Below are 25,701 nucleotides of genomic sequence, written 5' to 3'. Positions count from 1 at the left end.
TATATATATATATATATATATATATATATATATATATATATATATATATATAAATTTTTTTAATTTAAATTTTTTTTTTTAAATTAAAGGGCTCTCCTGACTGGATCAGGCCCACCTGGATAACCCCTGCATTTTAAGATCAGTTGATTGGAAATTTTCATGATATTTGCAAAATTCCTTCACAGAACTTTGAGTTTGATTGAATAAACAGAGAATGAGAATCTTGGAGGGAGGAGAAGGGCTGTGGGGTTTGAGGGGAAGAACACCTTTAAAATTCTGCCTACCACAATAAATAGACATTCATTTTTATTTTCTAAATTATCATGCCATAAAATTGACCTTTAATAAATACACCTTTAATGACAAAATAAATAAATGATAAACGTGGGTGGGAACAGGAAAAGTATTCTATTTATAAATGTAATAATTAATTTATATCCCTATGTATTAGCTTGCTTTTCATAAGCTTTTAATTTTACAATAACTGCTGATGAGGCTTGAGTAAATATGAGTATGCTGGAGAAAATAATCAAAGAATTAAAAAATTCAATTATGATCACCTTTTATTCATTGAAAAATATGAAAATGTAAAGTGGATTTCCATCATAATTTCTGCTTGTACTTAAAGAAAATATCTCAAAATTTCCCAACAATGTAGGGTGACCTACATAGGCATTAAATGGCAATAAATGATATATTCTCATGCAACACCTTCACAGAAAAACTTTGTCAGGAAAAAACTCTCAGGGATCTCAGGCAGATGGTAACTACTCTCCACGGTAGATTATACCCTGAAGTGAGGGCTAAATAGTTAAATTTTTCTATTCACAGATATTACGCAATGATGATGTGTGTGTTTGTGGAAAGTATTTTAAAGCTTACAAAATGCTTTCACACGCATTGCCTCTTCCTTTTGCTTTACATAAAATTAATCCATACTAGTTAACTCCTCCATTCTCTTTGCTTTCCAGCTACTGTGATAAACTTGTTGATATCATGACTTCCCCTAAAAACACACAAAGTCGTATTTTTCAGCAACTCACATTTAATTAACTTCTAAATGACTAAATTTTAGGTGCATCTGAATTAAACTTATGCTACCGACTGTCTACTTCACAATGCTGGTGGGCCAGTGATGCCATTTTTTTTCTATATTGCTGTTGCTTTGTTTTGTTTCTGATGATTTCAACAACGTTTCAGGGCTCCTTTGTCCAATCCCCACTCTTGGCCTGAAGATTCACTATTCTCTTGGCCTGAAGATTCACTATTCTCCTTTTCTTCTCCTGATTCTCCTTTTCTCCAGGACTTCATTCTGCCAGAACTTACCTCTCTGGGGGAGGAAACATCCGAGTAGTTAACCAGCTTATCTCCAAAGTTTGTCATCAACTAGGACTGTTTTTGTCCTAGTTTTCTCCCTTGGCCTTAAATTTTCAGTACACAGAACTTCTGCTGTGTGGGTGGGAATTTGCTTGCTCATGTTGAATGTGGAGACATGTGAGAAGCCTACATATAAAGAAATGTATGGAAAGAGCACCAGGGAAATCAGCCTTGGAGACACTGAGGACATGGACCATGAACTCTTCCTCCCAGGAGATTGTGTATAATCACGTCTGCCCTTGATAGACTTTGGAGGAAATTTAATGAATCAAAGCACAGGACCCTAATTTGTAAATAGCATGTATTAAAAATTCTTAACATCAACAATTAATAGTGCTATAAAATAGTTTAAAAATGAGAAAGGAAGGGATGGAGAGTAAAAAAGAAAAAGGAGATGCAATGCGGTGCTCAATACTCTATGTCTGAAGTCAGGACCACCAAGCTCCAAGCCTATCTCTGCCACATCCCACACATGAAAACTTGCACATGTTTCACTCCTTTTGAGACTTGGTTGTCTTACCTGGAAAACAGAGATGATGATATTTCAAATACCGTTAAGTTCGTATTATTTTCCTATAATAGGCTTATTTTTACTTGGTAAAGAAAGAAAAAGAAGGAGGGTCTGTTTAAAATGCACAGTAAATTTTTTGACCTACCTCCATTCTCAGAATGCCCCCTATGCACTAACAAGTAGAAGACAATTTTTGCCGTTTTATAGAACCTCTATCACAATAACACAGTTGGATCCTTTCCATCGTTAACAAATACAGAATCTATTTCTGAACTTAAAATATGCTGTTTTTGGGATGTTAAGCAGAAGGATTCCACCGTGGGCACAAACAATAAATACAAGTACTTAGATGCCCACAGGAGGTTACATTCTGGTTTGTTCACACTGTGTGATGACGAAGAATCCATTCTGATCAGCTAGAGTCTGCAGTGGGAAATACAGGTTTTCTTCAATCCACATTTCTTGCTGTTTTACTAACAGACTCATCACTTGGAAAGTGATGGGGTATGACCAGTAGGTAAACACAGTCCATAAACCATCAGGAGTTTGGGGAGTTCTCTGTTCTTGGGATTCACTCACGTCATAAAATTCATCTCTCTCTCTTCAACTGGCTCATATTCTCACCTTAGCTTCCTGGTGAAAAATATCCAAAGAATATATAGTAAAATAATACTAACAGTAAACTATGGAGTAAAGAATCAAATAAGAAAGTGTCTATTAAAAATATAGAACCATAATTAGAAAAAGAATCCAGAAAGACAGATAATCATAGCAGTAAGGGTACCTTTCTGTTTGAATTTATAAAAGCTGTGACCACATTTTCCTTGACAATCCATTAGGTCCTTCCTTTACTGGAATGGAATTCCAGTAAAGGAAGGACCTAATGGATTGTCAAGGAAAATGGAATAACACCAATTCCATTCATGAAGTCTCTACCCTCATGACCTAATCACCTCCCAAAGGCTCTACCTCCTAATACCATCATATGGAGGACTTTGTCTTTACTTTTTAGCTACCAAGCTACATTTTTCTCACTTAAGCTTTGTTTTGTGAGTTTTATTCTGGGTTATTAAATATTTTTTGAAAGCATGATTTAATGATTATTAATAGATTACAATATTCCATCATATAGATGTTCCTTAATTTCTCTTATTTCTTTACTGTTATACATAATGCTACGATGAGTATCATTATGCATAAGTTTCTTTTCATTTCTGATTATTTCTTTAACTTAGCTTTCTCAAAGCAGATTCAAATAAATTGCTGAGTTTAAAAGTGGCATCTTGGTTTTAGACTTCTGACCTCCAGAGCTATAAGAGAATAAACTCATCTTGTGTTGTCACTAAGCCTGTGGGAATTTGCTGCAGCACCTATAGGAAACTAATACACTAATATCAATATTTTTACCCATTTGTATTGGGGAATGTTTCAGAAATTAAAATGATGGCTGAAAAAATTGTTATTTTCAGGTGAGTTTTTGTGGACTTGGGAAGAGATATGTAACTCAATTAACAAAATTGAAATAATCGGACACAGATATGGTAATAGCTAGCATTTATCAAGCACACTCCTATGTCTCAGAAACTGCTCATCTTCTAAATTACATTAACACATGTAATAGAATTCTCACACAACCCTATGAGTTGTGTTACTCATCTACTTTATAACAATAAGGAAATGAGGCTCAGAGAGAGAATTAAGCTAGTCAATAGGAGAGTTTTCAAATGCTGCTGCTGAATATCTTTATTAGGGAAAGAGGGTAAGAAAGAAATAAGCTTTAAAAAAATGTTCTAGAATAAAACAAAAATACTTCAATTTTTGTCAACACTTCCCCTTTAGAATAAAAGTGTGGGAGGGCATTAATTGTAGAGTATCTTCAATGATGTCTTTAAATGTCTCACTGTAAAGTTTATTTCTAATGTATTATTGACATTAGAAATCAATTTATTAGACAAGTCTGATTTTTCTGCCACTATAAATCTGTCCACAAGGATATTTTTATAGCTTAGTGCTATTCCTTTACAATTATTTCACAACTACATTTAGGTAACACAAGATATTCTTTTACACGTATGTCTCTACTATATTGCAATAGCAGCTGATTTTTAAAACAGCATTTCTAAATTCTGGCTTCAGTCTTTCTACAACATTTTGCCTCAAATAATTCTTGATAATATATAGTGATATGGTTCCAATGTCAGTATACTCAGAAGCTCTCAGTATGAAAAAAAAAGTAAAAGTAGAAGCACCACACATGTGAGTATTCACTCCTTAGAGTTCAAAAGAGTTCAAAAGATCTAAGGCAGAGCTTAACAAACTACAAATGAGACTAAAAGCAAAGAAACAAAACCTCTGCAATATTTTATGACATCCAGTATTCTTTTTTGGAAAATACTCATGGCCAACCAATAGTTATCCAAAATAGACACTTTATTCGATTAATATATGTATTTACAATACACATTTTATTTATCAGATATATACCATAATCCCAATTTATTAATTTCCAATAAGAAAGAGAACTTTTGAGCTGACTGGATACTTTTTTTCAGCTTCTCAGAACATTCTCTACCAGGAAGAAGGCTGGAGACAGATGGCCAATTGTTTCTTCTTTAGATCATCCTTTTTCTAGATTCCGTGTAGACAATCACTTTTCCTTAAACATGCAGTTTCCTCAGATGGATTCAGTACATTTATAGGAGCACAGATTTTTTTAAACATTATGATTCTAGCCATGGTTCATCTGATTGGGCATTTGCATTTCATAAATTTTAATCAAAAACACTTGCAAACTATTCTTTCCATAGGATACATTTCTTAGATGTTAACCTCATCGTTGTAGCTAATTCTTCCCAACTTTGGGGAAACCCTTATGTTACCCCACAATGACAGAATTTACTAACCTCTTTCAGTTTCACTCTCTCCTTTCTTCTCTACCCATTTTCCTTTTCTCTGTCCTTTTCTTCACTTCTTCCTCTGTGACTTTTTTCTTTTCCTAGTTTTCTTTTTCTTTTTATATAAATCTGTTTCTCTAAACTGAATTATAAAGTTGAATTTATATAATATTTGTCCAAAAACCATAAATTTCCTAAGTGTACAACTCCATATGAATTCCAACAATCATAGCAGCATGGATATATTTTTTGTTATTTCATAAGTTATTTTTTTTCTAAAGGCAAACCAGCCTGCTTGACTACTCCATAATTTTCACATAAGCCATTTCTATCACCATCTAATTAAAAACCCATGGAAGATTTCCTCTTCTTATTTCAACAGATTCCTCTTTTTTTTATTGGATTATTGAGATACTATAGGAGGATGATAGGGGATATATACTCACCCAGGTCACACTGTGGATTCTAATGGAATCATACACCATCTCGCAACCATGAAATAACAGAGCTGAAGAGGCAGCAGAGCCATAGGTAACTATGGTGGAGCAGAAAAAAATATCAAATGTGGAAACTGAGGACATGGTGGAGCCACTGAATGAGACCTAGATTTCCTCCTCCAGAACTTATCTTGTGGGAAAAATAAATCCATACTATTTTAGGCCACTAGAGTTGAGTTTACTATTTCATGTAGTTTAAGACAAGCCTAAAGAAAAATGTATCCATTATTTAATTGGTGCATATATCTTCAGAGCTGCATATGTGTCTCCAGCAATGTTTTCTTGGGCATGCATGGTGACCTGCTATATCATCCCAACATAAAACGTTCACAATTGTAAGTCTTAATTAATTTCTTCAGGATCAAACGAACAGTGGAACTTGATTTTACTTCTCATGCCTAATAAAGTTAGGCATGACTAACTTTAAAATATAAATAAAATATATAATGACTCACTCATTTCAAACGTACAGATGATTCTTGGGCTTATGTGTCAATGGGTAGTTCTCATATTTGAGAATAAATTAGAAAGCAGTTCCTGTAGGTTGTCAACCATGGTAATTTCCTCATAATTATTTCTTCTTTAGGTTGTGAGCCATTAAACAGCCAAATGAAATGAGATGCTTAGTCACGAAGACATTTGACCTGAGATTTTTTTAAGCAAGCAACGAAACTTTCAATGTCTTTGGATGTTGATGACTGTCCAAGAATAGCATTGTCTAAAGAAGTCAAAAGTACCTATCTAGTATTACATTAATTATTTTATGTACCAATAGAGAGAGAAAAAAAGACTACAAATTAAATGGTTATATGCTACTGCTTTTAGGACACACGTCATCTAAAACATATCAAAGATTTTTTTAAAGTGAGTTTAGAATCAATGAAATGTTATTATTTAAAGAAATAGTAGTGGACTTTCTTGGTGGTGCAGTGGTTAAGAATCCATCTGCCAGTGCAGGGGACACAGGTTTGAGCCCTGGTCCAGGAAGATCCCACATGCCACAGAGCAACTAAGCCCGTGTGCCACAACTACTGAGCCTGCCCTCTAGAGCCCATGAGCCACAACTACTGAGCCCACACACCTAGAGCCCATGGTCCATAACAAAAGAAGCCACCACAATGAGAAGCCTGCACAGCACAATGAAGAGTAGCCCCCGCTCGCTGCAAGTAGAGAAAGCCCACGCACAGCAATGAAGACCCAACACAGCCAAAAATAAATGAAATAAAGAAATAGTAGAGTGGATGAAATCAAAGGAATAAGTTGGCCCCTACTGTGAGTAGAGAAGACTTCTAGATGACAGACAGGATAGATAAAGATGAAGCTTAACATTTAAATTTAATGATATTAACACAGTTCAAAAGCTTGGAGAATAATAATAAATTAAGAATATCCTTACAATTAATACATATAGCACATCCAAGTAATATTATGTCTAATGCAAACAATTATTAAAATTTGCATTCAGTTATAAAATGTGAAGAAGTGTATTGATGTTGTCTTCCAGCAATGAGCTGAGGTGGTAGGTCCTGGAGTCTTCTAGTTCTCCTGAAATGGGCCTCTTTGACTCCTAATGTGAATCATTCTGGCCTGTTCTATGCTAATTTTATCTTAAGGTGTAAATAAAGCACCGTTAAGTGTTTGTATGGGTGCTTGTGTGAAAATATTTTCACTTGGTAATTTTCTTTGCTCAATTGCAGAAGAATCTAATACAAACTATCACATTATATACATACTAAAGCTATAATTAAAATACATAAACACAAAAATTTTAATGCATAAGTTCCTAATATTTACTTAATGTAAAGTATCGTTGTTACATTCAAAGTAAAGATATGCAAAATAAACTGCTAGAGTTGCACTATCAACTTTTCCCCCATCTCCTTTGGTAAAAGAACCACCAGATCTGTGCTGGGCACAGGATGTCCTGGAAAATAGACTACACTTTTTTCAGCATTCCTTGCTGGGTATTTGCAAAGACATAATGGAACCCCACCTAAAATATGATTCAGACACTGAAACCAATGATGCTGCATACACACACCAAGACTGTGGGAAAAGATTTATTATTCACATAATCAGGCTTTCTGGGCCAAGGATGGTGACTCCTGGGAAGATTCCAAAATGGCTGGAGTGAAATGGCAGTGAAAGGAGTCTGGCTTGAGGTTGCTATGGTGGTTAGGCAGTTAGTGAGGTTCCTGTACACAGGCAGAGGCTTTTGTGGTTTGACCCTTTCACCAGAGCCAAAGGAGGGAGCACCCAGGCTTTCTAACCAGCTTGCCCCAAAGGGGAACAGAGAGGGGCGAGGCTTAAAAATTGTGAACAGGGCACATAAGAAAATGGATTCAGACTTCATTGCTCTAGTCATATAACTTAGTTCTGATCAATGGAAAGTATGTACACAATGTTTTCAACTTCTAAGAATTCTCCTTAAAAGCATAAATGTCTTTAAAAGTCATTGTCCCTTTTCTCTTTCTTGCTGGATAGAATGCAGTCTTCATAGTTGGAATTGGAATTGCCATGGTGAATCATGAAGTCACCTAGAGAGGGTAGGTCATTTATAGAAAAATACTTATAGAAGCATCCTGGGTCTCCCCCATCATGGAGAATTACTTACTTGGTACCAATGACTTGTATAAGAAAGATAAGTGAAGTGTTCTTTTATTTAAGTCACAGTTATATTTGTTTTTCTGTCACAACCAAACTTAATCCAAAGTGGTACATTGAGTAAAGCAAGGTCTGAGAACAAAAGAAATAACAATATAACTTGGGCAGCCTGGGATGAAAACCTTCTACTAATAGTTACAACAATCACCTATATTATTTACCACAATATATTTCCCAGGAAGAAGAGAGTGAGAGGGCAGAATAGGAGTTGTTGGAAACTAAAGGAATGAAACAGCTTCAAAGAGAAGCCAGGAAAATTAAGTGGTATTACAACATATAAAGAAAGAAGGGCAAAGTGATTGTGAAGGATATTCTGGGAACAGAGGTTAAGAGTTTCCTTAGAGGAGTAGAGTATTGGTAGAGATGCAAGTTACGCATATGGGAGAAGCAGAAGATAAGGCTGGGGAGGTTGGGATTATATTATAAAATCATAACTATTAAGGTTAAAGTTAATTGTTTAGCTTGTTTTTCAACATAAGCCATGGATAAATTAGTAGTGGGGGAGTGATCTTAGTTACACAGGGCCATATGTCTACTAGCTGAGACAGTGGAGCTTGGTTAGTCTTGGTTTTATTATTACCAGCAGGACAGGAGGTGAGGACAGCAGCTAGAACCTGGGACTAAAACTTCTCAGAGAAACACAGGTTCATGGAAATTACCCAGTAGCATGATTTTCAGAGAAGTGGGAGAAACCAAAAAAGTTGCTCCAATTAATATCAGGCTGAGCGTTGAGTATATCACTAAAATGGATAGCATTGGTCAGAGCCACAGGTGGAATTATACCTGTCTGTGTGGCCTGCCTCTTGAAGGTTTTTCGTGAGTAATTGAAACCGTACGTTTCACTCAGTACCAGCTCATCAGGGATGATTAAAGAAAGGCAGAATCCCTGTCCTATGAAGGCACTAGTTATCAAGTCAGAATTAAGTCAAATAAAAAAGATTTAGGCTGAAAGTCATCCCTTGAGCTAAAGGATGCGACATGGGGAAAGAAGAATATGAACCAGCCAAACAGAAATTTATTTAAGCATGATTTCAGACACGGGATCAATGATAATAATTATGAAAGCTAGACACATGAGAAGAAGAAATAAAGATGGAGACATTGCATCCTCGTGTATGGAAGTACACTGAGGAAGGGATGAGACCCATCTGATAGTGTAGAAGTACAGAGAGGAGCACTAAAGTATGAATTCACATAGGAGACAATTAGCAAGACCAGGTCAGTGGCAAAATTGTGTCCGTATTCTCTGGATGCTATGAACTTATTCCACTTCCTATGACTTTTTTTTTCCCACCCAGTGCCTTTTCTCCTCTTTGGCATGGTTAATCTTGATTATCCATTTTCTGGTCCTGTCTGTCAATTTATTTAATTAGCTATTGAGCTCCCAATCTTACATCTACTAGATTTACAAATGCCTTAGAAGTAGAGGTTGTTCTGCTCCAATTTGCATTCCCTAAACAAGTAAAATTTGTGAATAATAGTCATTCAAATATTCGGGGAGTTAAATTAATTACCAAGTGCTTAACTGGGTCAAATGGTGCAGAAGTCAATGGGAATAAAAACTTGGAAAAGAGTAATTTATTCAACCCACTTTTGAACGCTGTCCGTGGTACTGAAGACACCTCCGAAAAAATGTAGTTTCTGTTCTCTGGGATTTTAGAGAAGGAGAGTTAAACAGGAGGTTACAATATGATTAGTCTTCAGATAGATGTATCACAGGATGGCATAGGGGAACATAAAAGTTTTACCTAACACACTGAGTTTGGTGCTATAGAGGTCACTGTTTTAGTTTTCCACTGCTGTTATAACAAATTATTATAAACTCAGTGGCTTAAAAAACACAAGCCTGGCACCTGTCTTATCAGGTTAAAATCAAAGTATTGACAGGGCTACACTTCCTTTTTGAGGCTCTAGAGAAGAATCTGTTCCTTTACCTTTTCTAGAAGCCACCTGCAGTCCTTCGTTTGTGCCCTCTTCTGTTCTCTGATTCTATTTTTGTCACCACATCTTTCTTATTCTGACCACAGCTGTGAAAATGTCTCCATTTTTATGGACTAATAATATTAGATTTTGCCCACTTACTCAATCCTAGATAATCTATGCATCTCAAGGTCCATACTTTTAATCATAGCTGAAAAGTCCCTTTACCTTATAAGATAACATAGTAACAGATTCTGAGGGTTAGGACATGGAAATATTTGTGGGGGGGCATTATTTGACCTATGAGAGTCACTGATATCTTCTAGAATATCAGTGATAATTCAGTGGATAAAAGAGGTTTCTATGTGAGTGTGTAATGAGGGGAAAAATAGTGAGTGTAGTATACCATTATGTAAAGGAATCATAGAATGGTGATTTCAGGTACTGCAGTGTCAAGGGTACTGTTTTGTTTTCATTCAACTAAGAAATCACTATATCTCCCAATTCCTGTCTTTATGTGTCTCATTTTACTATGGCGGTCAGGTCATTAAGATACAAGTCCACTGGATGTTGTAGTGTCATTTTAAATATACTTCAGGATGAGTAAAGCTGTTTATTTACTTTTTTAGCTATATATAGTGTCCTTTGATGATTTGAATATTCATATTTCAAATAATAGTAAATTTGTTTTTTCCTGCTGGTATGAGTAGATGTGTAATCCCAGGACGTTATACCAAAAAGAAGTATTTTTGGTAACAGTATAAGAGTAACAGGTTTATATTAATTTTTAAAAAATGGTTTAGGATTTATAAAATGCTTAAGATATTTATTAGTTTTAAAGGGGGTAATTTAAGTACTTATAAAAATCCAAATGTATTGAATTTTAAACTTTAGTTTGCAACATCTAAAAGAATTTAGTAATGAAATTGGTAAATCTTATTAGATAATAAGGCAGGTTTACCTTTAAAATTTATAAAGTAAATCAAAAGTTAACAAAAATGCAAGAAAAAGTGATTGATTTTACATTTACAAATCATATGATAATTTAAATTTTAATTGGCTTAAACAAGTTCTATAAATTGAACTTAAAAGCTTAACACAATTCAGATTTTTAAGGTATAACTTGAATGACTTGACAATTGATTAAAAATATATTTGATGTATGTATTCCTTTTCATGTCAGAGGTCTCCTTATATCATTTATATTTATAAATATATAATTAATTATAAAGGAACAACCAGATATAAAAAACAGTTCAGTAAGATAATTATTACCACAGCAAATTTGTTATATTAACACAATTTTGAAAAAGGCTAAGTTTTCAACCTTAACGATTTGCTTAAATTAAGGCCTATCCATAAGATAGAATGCTTCTCATTGAAGACTATTAGTAATTTACATTAAATGAAAAACTAATTTCAGGCAATCTCTTTTTTTTTTAAAAGATATATTTTCCTTCCTGGTTGGATTGTCTCTGGCTTTTTTAAAATTGAAGTATGGTTAACTTATAATGTTGTGTTAGTTTCTACAGTCTCACTCTTTATGTCACATAAAATTATGAATATATAAGCACAGAAAGAAATTGAAAATAGAGATATTAATATATCAACTGTGGTCACCATAGATGTGACAGAGATTGCTAATTTTCCCTTAACAATCTTTATGCCCTTATCACATTATTATAAAAATGCAAGGAAGTGTCCATTCAGAATACAGGCTACATGTCCCAGTCATGCTTGCAACTAGATATGATAACATGAACAAGTGACTGTTTCTGAGAATTCGCTTTAAGAAACAGCCCACACTCATCATATGTTCTCTCTGCCCCTGCTACTTGCTGTCATCTGGAATGTGGATGTTATCATCTTCGAGTACACTGTGAAGTCACAGTGGTTTGTAGCTTAGAAGCAAGAGAGGAGGAGCCTAGATCCCTGACAGCATGGAGTGAACATCTATAGGAGAGTGAAATAAACTTTCATCTTGTTTGAGTCTAAGACATGCACTATTTCTACCCATACCTAATCCTAATTATGTGATAAGAACACAGACAACTTTAAAATTTTCATTGACCTTATATGTATTTTTAAAGTTATCTTCAATAATCACTCATCAGAATTACAAAATATAATAACACATTGTTTAAAATACTGTTATCAGACACCTAAAATCAAATATAATATCATTAATCTAAAATTTGAGCTAACATCCTTCGAAGGAAGAAAAATTTCCTTCAGAATATGACATCATTTTCTAATAATGATTTTTACCACCACTAATTGGGTTGTTTTAATATGAATATCTCCTGCAATGATGGCTAGTTTTACTTCATAGCATTTCTCTTAAGGATTTTTCATGATTTATTTTAGCTTGTTGCATAAATTACTCAACAGTGCACAGTATTTAAAAACACATTTATATTATTAAGATCACTTTTTTAGAAAATGAAGACTTTTTTTCTATACTCTAAGAAAATTATTTCGAGAATCATTTTTAGTAGTCTTGAGACATTTAAGTATATTTTCCTTGTCAATTCAGTATAATATGAATGAAACATGCTTAGGTCTTGTTGACTGAAAAACCATTTCCTCACATTCGCTCCTCATATTTGAATTAAGATTTGGTTTAAGTTTCAACATCTGTCATTTTATAGTTTTAAGTTTGTAGTTTCCTTTGTTTTGTATTATTTTTTTTAACTATTATAAAAATGAAAAGAAAGGATACCTGGTCTAGGTATGCTTGCACCAGAAGTGGTTATGCACCTCTTTCAGGTGATTGGTATTACGAGGCATGTTTTCAGTGAACATTTATGAAGTTCCTATTTAAGCTGTGACTTTGGGCTGAAAATGTAAAGATTAAAATGGTATAGAGTAATCCCGTGTTCTTTAGACTCATCACATGTTTATAAAGAGGCTCTTATTAAGCTTTTCTACTCTGAGTCATCAAAAATCCAACTCTTTCTTTAATTGGAAGAAATTAAGCAAAATTATCCAAATATTAGATTCAAGTCAATACACACTTATGGGTCCTCTTAGAAATCAGTCATACCATATTCCTTATTTAATTCAATATTTTAAACAACATTTATGTAAAATCTAGACTAGTAAACTTATTCTACTTTTTCTCACAAGTAAATAGTATTACAAAGGAAGGAGCTTTGTGATTAAAGAGGGAAACACTTTCTTCTTCTAATTTTATCTAGAAAAAATTGTATAATTCTTAACATTTAAATTGAATTGCTGGAAATTAATGAAAACTGCTAATTCCACTTTACAAAATCTTTGGCATGCAATTTAAAAGATAATGGCATTTTTAAATACTTCCCGCACTTGAAAATATTTTAATTAAAGGAAAAGTAGCGCTCAGTCTGCTGTGCCTTTTGCCTTAAAAACAAATGAGATTCGTAATGATCTAAGGATGTTGTAATGGGAACATCTTACCACAGCATGTGAAAATCCCTTCCCCCAACATTATTTTTTGCCCTAATGACAATGTATACGCCAGTGAGTACTTTAATATGTTTAAGATTTTTAGCATGCTATTTATCAAGTATTCTAGCATATTTAAAATAATTTTAAGAGTATTTTTTTTCTTTGGAAAGAAGTCACATCAATATAAATATGTATGAGAGACAGCACAGGCAGATCAGTTAAATTTCCAAATCAAGTGGGGAATTTATGTGAAGGATGTTTGCATTTCCCCGTCTCTTTGGTTAAGCCATAAATGCCCTTAATTTCCATGGTAAACTACCAGCCTCCTTAATTTGTCTATTGCTATGTCACTACCCCCAATCTTACGGGCTTTAGGCAACGATGTATTATTTCTCATAGTTTTGTGGTCAGCTTGGTGGGTTTTCTGTCCCATGTGATCTTGGCTGGGTCACTTCTGTAGCCATATTCAGCTGGGAGCTTGGCTGAGAAAGGAACCGTAAAGGGAATCCCACTCATATGTTCATCAACTCAGAAGGAATGGCTGAAAGGCTACCGTTGCCTGGACGTTTCTCTCTCTGAATAGATTCTCACTATTCTTTAGTCTAACACAGGCTTATATACGTGGCAAGTGGCTAACAACAGAATAAATGTGGAAGCAGGTTAGGTCTCTTGGTCCTAGGCCTGGGGCTGGTCAAAGCAAGTTCTAAGGTTGAGTCAGATTTAAGATTCAAGAGGAGAAATAGACTTTACCTTTTCATGGGATGAGTAGCAAGATGAGTGTAGAGGGAAGAGAGGAATATTTGGTGTCCAGTTTTGGAAACAATCTCTCTCACTGGCTCCTGCTTTCAGCTCCTTGGCAGGGGGCAGATCCTATGCCTCACAGACATAGGGGACTGCCTGGGAGTCTGTGAATAGCCGGGAGAGTGGGGCTGGATGCTGGAGTTCCTGGTAGGGCAGCCGCAATAAGGATGAGTCAGTGCTAGATACCATATACTAGACAGCAAAACTTTTAAGGAAAAAAAATGGGGTATACCCAGACGTGCACACACACCAGCAAGAGACTTTGCTATTTACACAGAATACAGAATATTCTTTTACACCTACTGCAACACATTTCTATATGTTTTAATTTTTGAGTCTCTTGGCTCAGAAAAAAGTAAAAACAAGATTAGATTAGTGAACAAGATAAACAAACCCTAGTTTTTAGCTTTTAAAATGGATTCTTGAATCTTAGCTGTTTAGAGAAATTAAACAAAAGAAACTTCGGTCAAAATCATCCACAATCCCCCAATCTCAGCAAGAAAATTAAGTTGCCTGGGCTGGGAAAGGAAATGGCCGAGAGAAAAAGCAGGGTACAGGGTCTCAGAAAAGGAACCCCTCACCTGTCCCGTTCCTGAAGTTGAGACCAGGATTTTGGATTCCAGAACCCCAGTGCAGAAGCTGGAATGTTGGTGCCTGTTTCTCATTTTGTGCTTTGGGGGTGATCCCTGTGTAGAAAACTTTATCTGCCTTATGGTGTGGGGCATAAAGTAGATGTTTCTGCCTAAGGAGAGCTTCAGAGATCCTACGCACTCAAGGCTGTGAAGAGACAGTCGCTTACTTGCCGTGTACCCTGAGAGGGTAGAGAGGTGGGTGAGTGAGGGAGCTAGTGGCCGGAGTTTTGTGGTGGCAGAGTGGGTCCAGTATTGGGCCACGTGCAGATGTGGCCGAGGATACCAACTGGTTATCTCAGCAGAGAGGTGCCTCTACGGAGAGGGGCTGACAATCATGGTTACCTTTCCAAAATATAAGCTCTATTTAGCTAAAGATACTGTCATATCCCCAGGATCAAGCATATGGTCCACATTCAATAAAAAGTTGTTGATGAATAAATGAGTAATACATTAGCGATGGGATATGAACGCTGCTGAGCCTGTATTTGAATCCAGAGTTTCACTATTTCCTAGTTATATGTGCTCAGTTCAGTGTAAGTAAAACGCAAATAATGCCTTTCTCAACAAAAGGCTCATGAATGTAAAGAATTTCACACAGTATTGGGCAAAAATAGATGCTCAACAATAATAGGTTTAATATAGTGTTGGAAATTTATGAGAAATTTTCATAATGGCAACCTTGAGAGCTAGATAGATGTAATTATTTAAGCAACAAATTCCCGGTTAGAAAATCTATCAAAATTTGAGTATTTAAAGTTTTTTTTTTCCCTCCAGTGTTGCATTGGATGAATTGTTCTCATCAGAGACCCAATAAACATAACAGAGCTTGAGTAGAGAATATTTTACTGTATAAGCACGACATCAGAAACAACAATTAAACATCTAGTTTGGTACCTGGATAAAGTCATTCCCTATTCATTGGTTTTCCTAACCAATGATACACTAACCAGTAAGCAGCTACTCCCACTTAAACTCCCATACTCACCTGCTGCCACTTTCTGACACAAACACACATAAGTTCACAGTGGCACACGGTTGACAGCAGACATGTGGAATTCAGCCTTTTCTGTTTTTTTTTTGCCAAATAGCCTGAAGTGAAAGACAAACACAAGGCCTGGAGCAAAATTTCTTGATTAACAGTATACGGCCCTTTAAAGTGATCACATGAACTTTTATCTGAAACATTGCTTGAAGCAGGGAAAGATGGAAGCTGTTGCTATAACAGCTGTCAAACAACCCGGGTAAATTTCATGTGTGATAGATAATAACCTTTGTATCCTTTAATATTGGATTCCCTGTTCCTGATGGCAGTAAATAATCCTTACCTTCCTTTGGAGAACAGATACTTTATCCCAAAGCCCAAAACTATGCGTGAAGACACTTTAGTAAAGGATTTTCAACTGAAACTCACAGACCACATAGATCTAACCTAATCAGTGATTGCCTTGGGCTATCTTCCCTGTGCTTCCTGTTTGCCACTTTATCTCCTGGGGTGGTCACTTTCTAACATTTGTAAATATTTCAAAATTGAACTGTATGTACTCAATTGTAAATGCTCTGGAGTTAGGGATCACATCAACAGCTTTGAAAAGGATGCATCATCATTAAAATTACAAGCAATCCATTTTCATCTCTCCTAACATTTTTTCTATATTAAAACATATTTTGAGTCAATGCTTCAATATTATAAAATAATGACTTTGATCTTAGGAAAAGGTTTCTTTTGAAAAAAATGGGAAGAACTGATTTATTTTCCTTAGTTTGGCACCACCTTAGTTCACCAAATGCTCTGACGGATTACATTTGCTGTAAGTGTTATATTGGGTTGGCCAAAAGTTTCGTTCATTTTTTTCAGTAAGATGGCTCTAGTAGCACTTAGTTGTCTTTAACTTCATTCGAAACAATTTTGTTAGACTCTATGTGACAGCTGTCATATCAGCGTTCATTTAAAACAAATGATGAATTTTTGTGTAGCCATTTTCACATTGAAGATGGAAGAGAAAAGCAACATGTTTGGCATATTATGCTTTATTTTTTCAAGAAAGGTAAAAACACAACTGAAACCCAAGAAAAGATTTGTGCAGTGTATGGAGAAGGTGCTGTGACTGATCAAATGTGTCAAAAGTGGCTTGAGAAGTTTTGTGCTGGAGATTTCTCACTGGACAATGCTCCATGGTCTGGTAGACCAGTTGAAGTTGATAGCTATCAAATTGAGACATTAATTGAGAACAATCAACGTTATACCATGCAGGAGATAGCCGACATACTCAAAATATCCAAATCAAGCATTGAAAATCATTTGCACCAGCTTGGTTATGTGAATCGCTTTGATGTTTGGGTTCCACATAAGTTAAACGGAACAAATATTCTTGACCATATTTCCACATGGGATTCTCTACTTAAATGTAATGAAAATGTTCCATTTTTAAAACAAACTGTGACGGGCACTGAAAAGTGGAAACTGTACCATAATGTGGAACAGAAGAGATCGTGGGGCAAGTGAAATGAGCCACCACCAACCACACCAAAGGCCAGTCATCATCCAAAGGTGATGTTGTGTATATGGTGGGATTGGAAGGGGGTCCTCTATTATGAGCTCCTTCCAGAAAACCAAATTTATTCCAACAAGCACTGTTCCCAGTTAGACCAAATGAAAGTGGCACTCGACAAAAAGTGTCCGGAATTAGTCAACAGAAAACGCATAATCTTCCATCAGGATAACGCAAGACCGCATGTTTCTTTGATGACCAGGCAAAAACTGTTACAGCTTGGCTGGGAAGTTCTGATTCATCCATTGTATTCACCAGACAATGCACCTTTGGATTTCCATTTATTTTGATCTTTACAAAATTCTCTTAATGGAAAAAAATTTAATTCCCTGGAAGACTGTAAAAGGCACCTAGAACAGTTCTTTGCTCAAAAAAATAAAAAGTTTGGAGAAGATGGAATTACAAAGTTGCTGAAAAATGGCAGAAGGTAGTGGAACAAAAGGGTGAATACGTTGCTCAATAAAGTTCTTGGTGAAAATGAAAAATGTGTCTTTTATTTTTACTTAAAAACTGAAGGCAATTTTTGGCCAACCCAATACAAGAACATACTGATTGACCTCTGTCTGACCTCTTCCTCTCTCTCACCTTTTGGTATCATGTGGACTATATCGGAAAACACCAAATATAGTTTGTAATCCACCTTCAAGGATGTGTGATTCTTTGAAGGATGAGAAAATACTCATCATTTTAGAAAATGAGTGTCCACATATTCACATTCTCTTGTAATGGAATAATTCAAATGTATAACAGAAATAGTTATATGATAGTATGCTGAGAATGTCCTTGTGTGATTCTTGACCAGGTCCCTGAAGAGTACTTCACTGTGAGTTTATAGCATGAAGAATAAAAATAGAACAAACTTTCTTCCCTACAAATAACTTCTAGTCCATCTGAGAACTATTTCATTGGCTAATAGGTTACTTCTTCTTTTTCAAGGACTCCCTATATGCAGAGGAAAGCATTTATGAATCGTTGTAGAACACAATGATGTTGAAAGAAATCAAAGGCCTAAATAAGGAGAGGTATTCCACGTTCAGGCATAGGAAGATTAATATTGTTAAATTAGTTCTTCCCAACTTGATTTACAGATTCAACAGCATCCCAATTAATATCTCAGCAAGTTTCTTTGTGGAAATAAAAAACTGATTCTAGAGTTTATGTGGAAAGACAATAGACCCAGAATTATAATATGATGATGACAGAGACCAGGAAAAGCCAGGAAAAGCCATTCTGTGGAAATGCTACAAATTCTGTGTAGAACCTGGTTTGGACCAGGAAGTTCAGCTGTGGTGGGCAATAGTGGGCCTGAGAACATAGTCACAATTTTATTTCATGAGCATAAGTCAACAGCTTATCCAAGCTGCCAGATTTATATCTATATCTATATCTATGCCTATATCTATATCATATCTATATCTTTATCTGTCTATATCTATTGTTTATATCTATCTGTATCTCTAAGATTCAGAAAACACCTGGAGCCTAGGGGTTGGGAAACCTCTAATAGAAGGAGCATGTATGTAGACATACACAAAATTCTTTGGGAAGCATAGGAGAATGTGAAAACTGCTGGAAAGAACTAAATGTGAAGTGTTAGAAAAAGAGGAAACTTGGTATCTCATCCAGCGTCGTAGTTGGTTTCATACTGCTTTCTTATGGATACATTGCAACACTGGAGACAAGTTCACTGCTGCTACCCCAACGAAGGCCCGCCTCCTGTAATTCCTGCTGGTGGTTTTCAAGAATGTTATCTTCATCCAGAAACAGCAAATGAGATTCCAAAGAAACGATAATGTTATTTACCTACAGGGTCGAAAGCCTCCCAGGGGACTTTAGTGCACATTTTATATCTGCCGCAATGGAGACCACAATTCCTCCTGACTGTGGTTCAGTGAAATATGTAGAGGGTTTTCTGTGTAACACAAGTTTGCAAAATGTCCTCCAGTTTAATAGACAATAGTGGTTCTTGCTCCTTTTCTATGTTTTTAGTCAGAAAGATCTTCTTCTCATCCATGTAGGTTAAAGAATAAACCTTGAATCAAAGTTTAAGCCTACTTTACACCATAGGGGGCTTTTATATTGAACTATTATAAACTTCAGAACATGAATGGGATTGCACAGTACAAATCAACTTGATTTGTAATTTGTAATATGAATAAAATGTAAGATCTTCTCATTGAATTGTAGAGGTTCTAATTCCACTAATTCTAATTTTTAATTAATTGTAATATTTATTTAATATTCAAATCCCTGAATTATATTGGAGTTAATTAAAGTAATTTAAATTTTAGTTAACAAGGATAGGAAAAATTAAGGAATAGGCCTAAAAACAATATAAAATGCTGTAATCTTTTGAAAATGAAATGTGGCAGTATTTATTAAGAGTAAAAATGACTGCATTTTGGGGAACATGTACTAGATAAACCATCACCAGTAGTCAGAATATCAGATATATGGGTATATTGTAAAATTCCTTTTGCTAGCTCTAACAATCCTGATTATTTACATATAATATATATTATATAAATGTAAATATGTTATATATTTATATTGCACACACACAAATGTCATCCTGTTATATACATGTATATATGCATGTATATTATATATATAAATATATACATATATACATAATTTATATGTATACATAGATATGTATATCTATAAATCAGAATTGTAAATGCCTGAATGGAGGAGAGATCATTTGATTTCTAGTCTATGCTCTATGCACTCTTGTGGGTATATTTTTCCCCACCAGGAGGATATATTCCTCTTATCGTTATAAAACAAAGTCTACATGGAAACACACAAGGAGAGTGGATTTAAATTCATTTTAAATGAATTTAAATTCATTTCTGAGCAAGTTGAGAAACAAACCAATGAAGAAACAAGTGGTATAATTAAAGGGTTGCAATACCAGCAAGAAAATTAGAATTTTAAACAATGCCTTGATATATTTTCTACATTGACAGATTTATTATATATATGAGACATTCAAGAATGGAGGTGCTACCTTGTGAAAGGTTAAAAAAAAAGTAAGTATTTTTTTTTCTTTTCAAAATATTTAGTGTCTACCATTCATCAGTGAACCAAGTAAATCATGGCTTCTTCACGTGCAAGGATCGAAACCAATTACCATTAGTGACCATCGGGTGCAGCAGATCCCTTCTGTCCTGTTGCCTGAATCTCAATGATCTCCCAAGTGTGCCCATGCAATTTAACAGAAAGATCAATACACCACAGCAGTTAGCAGCAGCTCTCTTGAAGTGCTTCACAAAACATGCTACATTTCTCTACCGAATAAATGTCAAAACATTCCAACAGCTACAGTTCTTGGGAGAAATCGTTCTTCTGAAACATTATTGACATACTTTAACCCAGATTTCCCGCTGCTCGCAGGCTTCCCACTGGCCAGTCAATTCTGATTTGGCAAGAGCCACATCGATGTGGGTCCCCTGCTGACTTGCTCCGGTGGCATGGAAGATATCAGAATCTGGTAGATAGGTCTTAGGTTCAAAGGTCAGTGGTCTAACGCTGACCCAAGGCCAAGGTGAGGGCAACCTCTCTCCAGAGACTTGGCTTCATCTCTAATATGCCCTTGAAATCAATCAATATTATCACAGAGCTTGCCTTTCTCAGCATAAAAGTCTGCCTGATCTAACTGTTCCTAGCTTACTTCCTGCAAACCAAAAGCTTAAAAGCCATGTAGGAGGAAGGTGGAATAGACTTTATTTCTCACTTGATGGAAGCACTGTTTTAAAACCTCACAGTGATTGTGATTTTTCAAATGTATGTACATAGAGAGATTTTCAAATATATATATCTATAGAAATATGTACCTGTATACATAGAGAGATGGGGGGAGAGAGAGAGAGAGAAAATGAAACGTATTTTCCTTTCAGTGTGTAATTTCTGGTTGGTTCACATCAAAACTTGCATTGTGGCATTTTTTTTAATTCTCATATAATGTTCTCTGATGAGGTTGAGAAGTTCTTAGAATTTGCTGAAAGTTCAAACTGGAATGAGCATTTCCTTTGATGTTTGTTTTGTTTTGTTTAATTTTATAGTCCTTTTGAACAATTTTCCCTTTAGCTTTTCCATAAATTATTTTATTTGAATATGTGAAAATCTTCTGGATAGCACTGTGAGAAACAATCCAACATACAGGCAAGCAGAAAACCATCAAACTAGCCTTAGCGTTATTTTGATATTTACAAAAACAAGGCGCCATTTGTCAGAATGGTGCTCTCTTCAATCCAAACACATGGCCCTTAGGACTCAGTCAGTGCTATGGCCCTCTTCAATCACACCAAAGACATAACTGCAGATCGACAACAAGGAAAATTGTTATTAAAAAATGAGAAAAGGGATAGCAACTATTATTCAAGCAAAATGGACTCTTTAAAAAAGTTTGTTGGAAACCAAACCTATTATTAGGTAACTAGATTAAACTGTAATTTCCAAATAAAGCAGGTTAGTTTTATTAATTCAGAGAGTTATGTATAACAGATGCACTGAATCAACCGTTTCCATCAGTTTCTTACACAGCTCTGCCTGTGGTGTTGATTGTGTCCACACTAAATACAACTCTAGTCAAGATGAATTAATAAGAAAGAAAAGATCTCTACCAAAAAATACAGTACTATTTGCTTCTTCCAGGTGTAAAGCCATTCAGTGGAGTGCATAAATTTATATAAGCAAGATGGTTAAAACATTCAGCAAATGGCAATGGAGATATTAAGACTCTTAGACTTGATTTTTTCAATAAGAATTAACAAGAGCAGCTTCAGTGATAAATTTTCCCTTGACTCCACTTAAAATTGTATGGTCTCTTTTAAGCAAACAAGAGTCTCTTAATAGAATCCATCATTAATTAAAAGACCTCAAAGATGAGATATTAAAGCAATATTTTTACAGTTGTTTGTGATTATCCATTTTTCAAAACATTATCCAAACACATGGATTTAATATAAAAATGGAAAAAATTGCATGAAGTTTCAAATGTAACTTTCTCAATAAAGTAGCAACTAGATGTCTCAGGAAAAAAAAATCAATTTCATTCCCTCTTTTTCCAAACACACACGCAGAATTAATAATGTTCTAAAGAACTGCCTCACATATGCATTTTAGATTATGAGAACCCATCTCTGAGATAGTACACAAGAATTACCTAGAACCACAATGTCACCAACATGAGATGAAATTAAACATGTAATACCCAAGATAGAATTTATCATATACTGTCATACATACATACCAACAAGCTTTCTTGATTCAAATACTGAGTCCAAATAGTTAGTCAAGGATTTAAATATTGTAACCTTATATAGTTTGAAAATTCCTTAAAATAATCTCTAGTTGAAATAGTTATTATTAACATCTGTTCAATAAATTGCAGATATTATTCTTTAAATTGAAAGAAAATTAAATCTAGCCCCTTTAGGAGAGGGATATTATAACTGATACGATAATATTTATATATGTATTGCATTTCATAATTTTAAGTATTTTGGGGGGAAAATGTTTTCTGCCCCATGCTTTGTAAAATAGACCTTAATTCTATGTTCTGCCTCTTATGAGTTCTTACCAACTAGTTCAGAAATTGCCTTCAAAAATCTAAACAGCCACTTGTTGAATATTCATGTTACATTCTTATATCAGTTAATTTCATATCATTTTTGAGATAAATATTTTTCTATATTCAAGATCAGAAGACTCTGAAAGATACTCATTTCACATTTGGTTTCTACACTTAGTGCTGTTTGAACCTAAGGCCCACATTTTTAAGCAGTAGGCTATTCTCACGTTGCCTTTAAACATATCCAAAGGTGACAGGCTTATTCGTCGATGGAGAGAAAATTCTTACTAAAGAGAAGTTATCCTGATATTTCTGATTTGGAGATGACATCAGACTGAGAGCCATCATTAATGCAACTAATGACACAACCAGTATCCAGAAATATTGATACTTGATGGAATTAGAGGGGACTTTTGGTTTTTACTAACTCAGTAGAATTTAACATTTTTTTACAATTAACGTTTCACAAAATCACAATTATACAAATAAACGAAACCTCATGATTGGAGGTCAGAATGTGGGAGATAAAAGTTAGCTGGAAGTTGTGGTAGGAGAATAAAGTCTTTAGATGTGTGGTTGAAGTCCAGGTTTCAGAATTTACTCTGCTACTGCTGCTGTCCTGATTATGCTGTCCTGGTCCTGGTTATGTCCCACATGTTAGCTGAAATTCCCTTTTCTCATCTGAAAGTTGAGGATAATAATGACTACTTTTAACTGAGATAACACATACTGCTGAAGAGGTCCACCAGGCAAAACAAATGAAAAAGGGCATCATTCTAAAATGTTAGAACATTAGAGATAAAGAAAAGGACCTGTAAGCTTGCTGAGAGGAGGAAAACTAAAGCCATATGCCAAGTAGCTAATGGGGATGGCAGTGGATTATTTGGTAGTAAGGACAGAAGTCAGATGTGATGTGTTCAAATTCAGAGAGGAAAAAAAAGACATTCACCTGGAGTCCTCCTTCTGGTCAAATTATCAATAGGATATAAAGACAGAATAAGGTGTTTCAAATACACAAGGATGACTTAGTTCATGAGTACCCTTTCTTAGGATGCTACTGGGAAGCTCAGTAGAAAGAAGAAAATGGAAAAACAGAATATGACAAACAGGATGACAGTAAAGAGAAGCCTGACTTAGCAGCCATACAGCTGGGGTTAGAAAAACAGGACTGAGGTAAGAAGGCTCCTGTGAAGGGCAGGGTTCTGGCAGGATCACGTGATGATTTGTAAGCAAGTAGAAAACAAAGGAAAACACTGGGAATGAAACAATACCTAACTGAGGCACATAATAAAACATACTAAGAATGTTACCAACTCCAGAAAAAAAAAATTAAATGAGAAAAAATGTACTCATAACACCTGGTCCAAGTATGAAAACATAAATACTGTCATAAGAATGTAACTCTCAATCACATAGTTTAGCAAAAATTTTGATTGCTTGGAGGGTAAAGTGAAGAAAAACAAAAGGTTTATTTCCACAGAAAGGAAATTGAAGATAATACAAAATGTGTAACTCAAGAAATGAAAAAATATGCACAATATTTAAGAATCCTTCACCCGCCAAATTCCCCACAAAACACAGGCACAGAGCTTAAAAATTTCAATGAGTTTAGCTCTGAAAACCAGCAAGATGTTTATATTTTATGATAATCCTTTTAGTAGTCATTTTTGCCCAAGTTCCCTAGGAATACAGCCTGAGATAGAGATTTCAGGGCCCATGATTTATTGAAAGAATGTTCCCAAGAAAGGAAATCAGGAAAGTAGGACGCAGAAACAAAGAATGTCTCAGCTGGAGGGGATTTTGGTCCATCCCTCCCCGTACTTGATCACACACTGAGCCACGGGGCCCTCTGTACCCTGTGTCAGGTAATCCCTGTCTGCAGGCTGCCCTTGTGGGGTAAATGAGAGGCATACTTGGCCAAGAACTGTTCTCCTGAGTGGCTAACAGCCGTGGTCCATTGACAGCCAGTAGTCCCAGCAGCTGCGGAAGGGCTGCCCCTGCCTGGGAAGAGGATCCGGGTGGCCCATTAACTAGAGCAAAATGTAATTTTTAAAATTATGTATATATGCTACTTTTAATTACTTAAAATTAATTTTGAGACATGAAATAAATGTGTAAGGCAAGTAACAACACTATGCATTTTTAAACAACATGAATTTTAGTCGATCATGAAGTTCATGTGTTTAAACTATATCATGTAGCTGCAAAACCATAATTAACTTCACTCTTGTCTTCTTGAGAAAACAGAGGTTGTCTGTCCTGATCTGCTAAATGTAGGTTACGAGTTGAAGAACCAGTACCGTAAGGGAACACGAGGAATTATTTAAGGGAGTCAAGTAAGATAGAGAGGGGCCTGACAGCATCATCTATTGATGTCCGTGGGCCCAGCTACTCCAAACCAGGTCCAGCCCATCTCTTTGTATATCAGTTTTCTGTCTGACACCACCCAGCATTGCCTGTAAGTTCCAAAAGGAAAATAGCTTGGATTTTTATTCTTCTTAATTTTCACAGCATCCAAACATCTGGCTTATACCTGGTACCTGGTAGATGCTCTTTTTATTTGGAGGAATTGGATGAAATCTATATAATTCCTTTTCTTCCATATTGTGCTTCTTAGGATGATTTTAATGAGATTAGGAATGTTGGTCACTTTTAAAATTATATTGGGACGAAGCAAACTAGAAATACCATTAAATGCATTTAATTCATTTTGATACCAGCACAATAGTATTATTTAGAAAAGACAGTCTATTCTTCCTAGAATTATTAGTTGATATTTGTAGTTTAGTATGTTCTTTGCTAGCTACTGGGGTCAAGGATGCACTTGCTGTCTCTGCCCACATAGTTGT

The sequence above is a fragment of the Aethalodelphis obliquidens genome, unplaced genomic scaffold (genome assembly GCF_003676395.1).
Source record: "Aethalodelphis obliquidens isolate GAN/ISIS:26980383/991018 unplaced genomic scaffold, ASM367639v1 scaffold35, whole genome shotgun sequence".
NCBI classification, from domain to species: domain Eukaryota; kingdom Metazoa; phylum Chordata; class Mammalia; order Artiodactyla; family Delphinidae; genus Aethalodelphis; species Aethalodelphis obliquidens.
The sequence above is the reverse complement of the archived record's forward strand: the minus strand, read 5'-3'. Positions refer to the sequence as shown.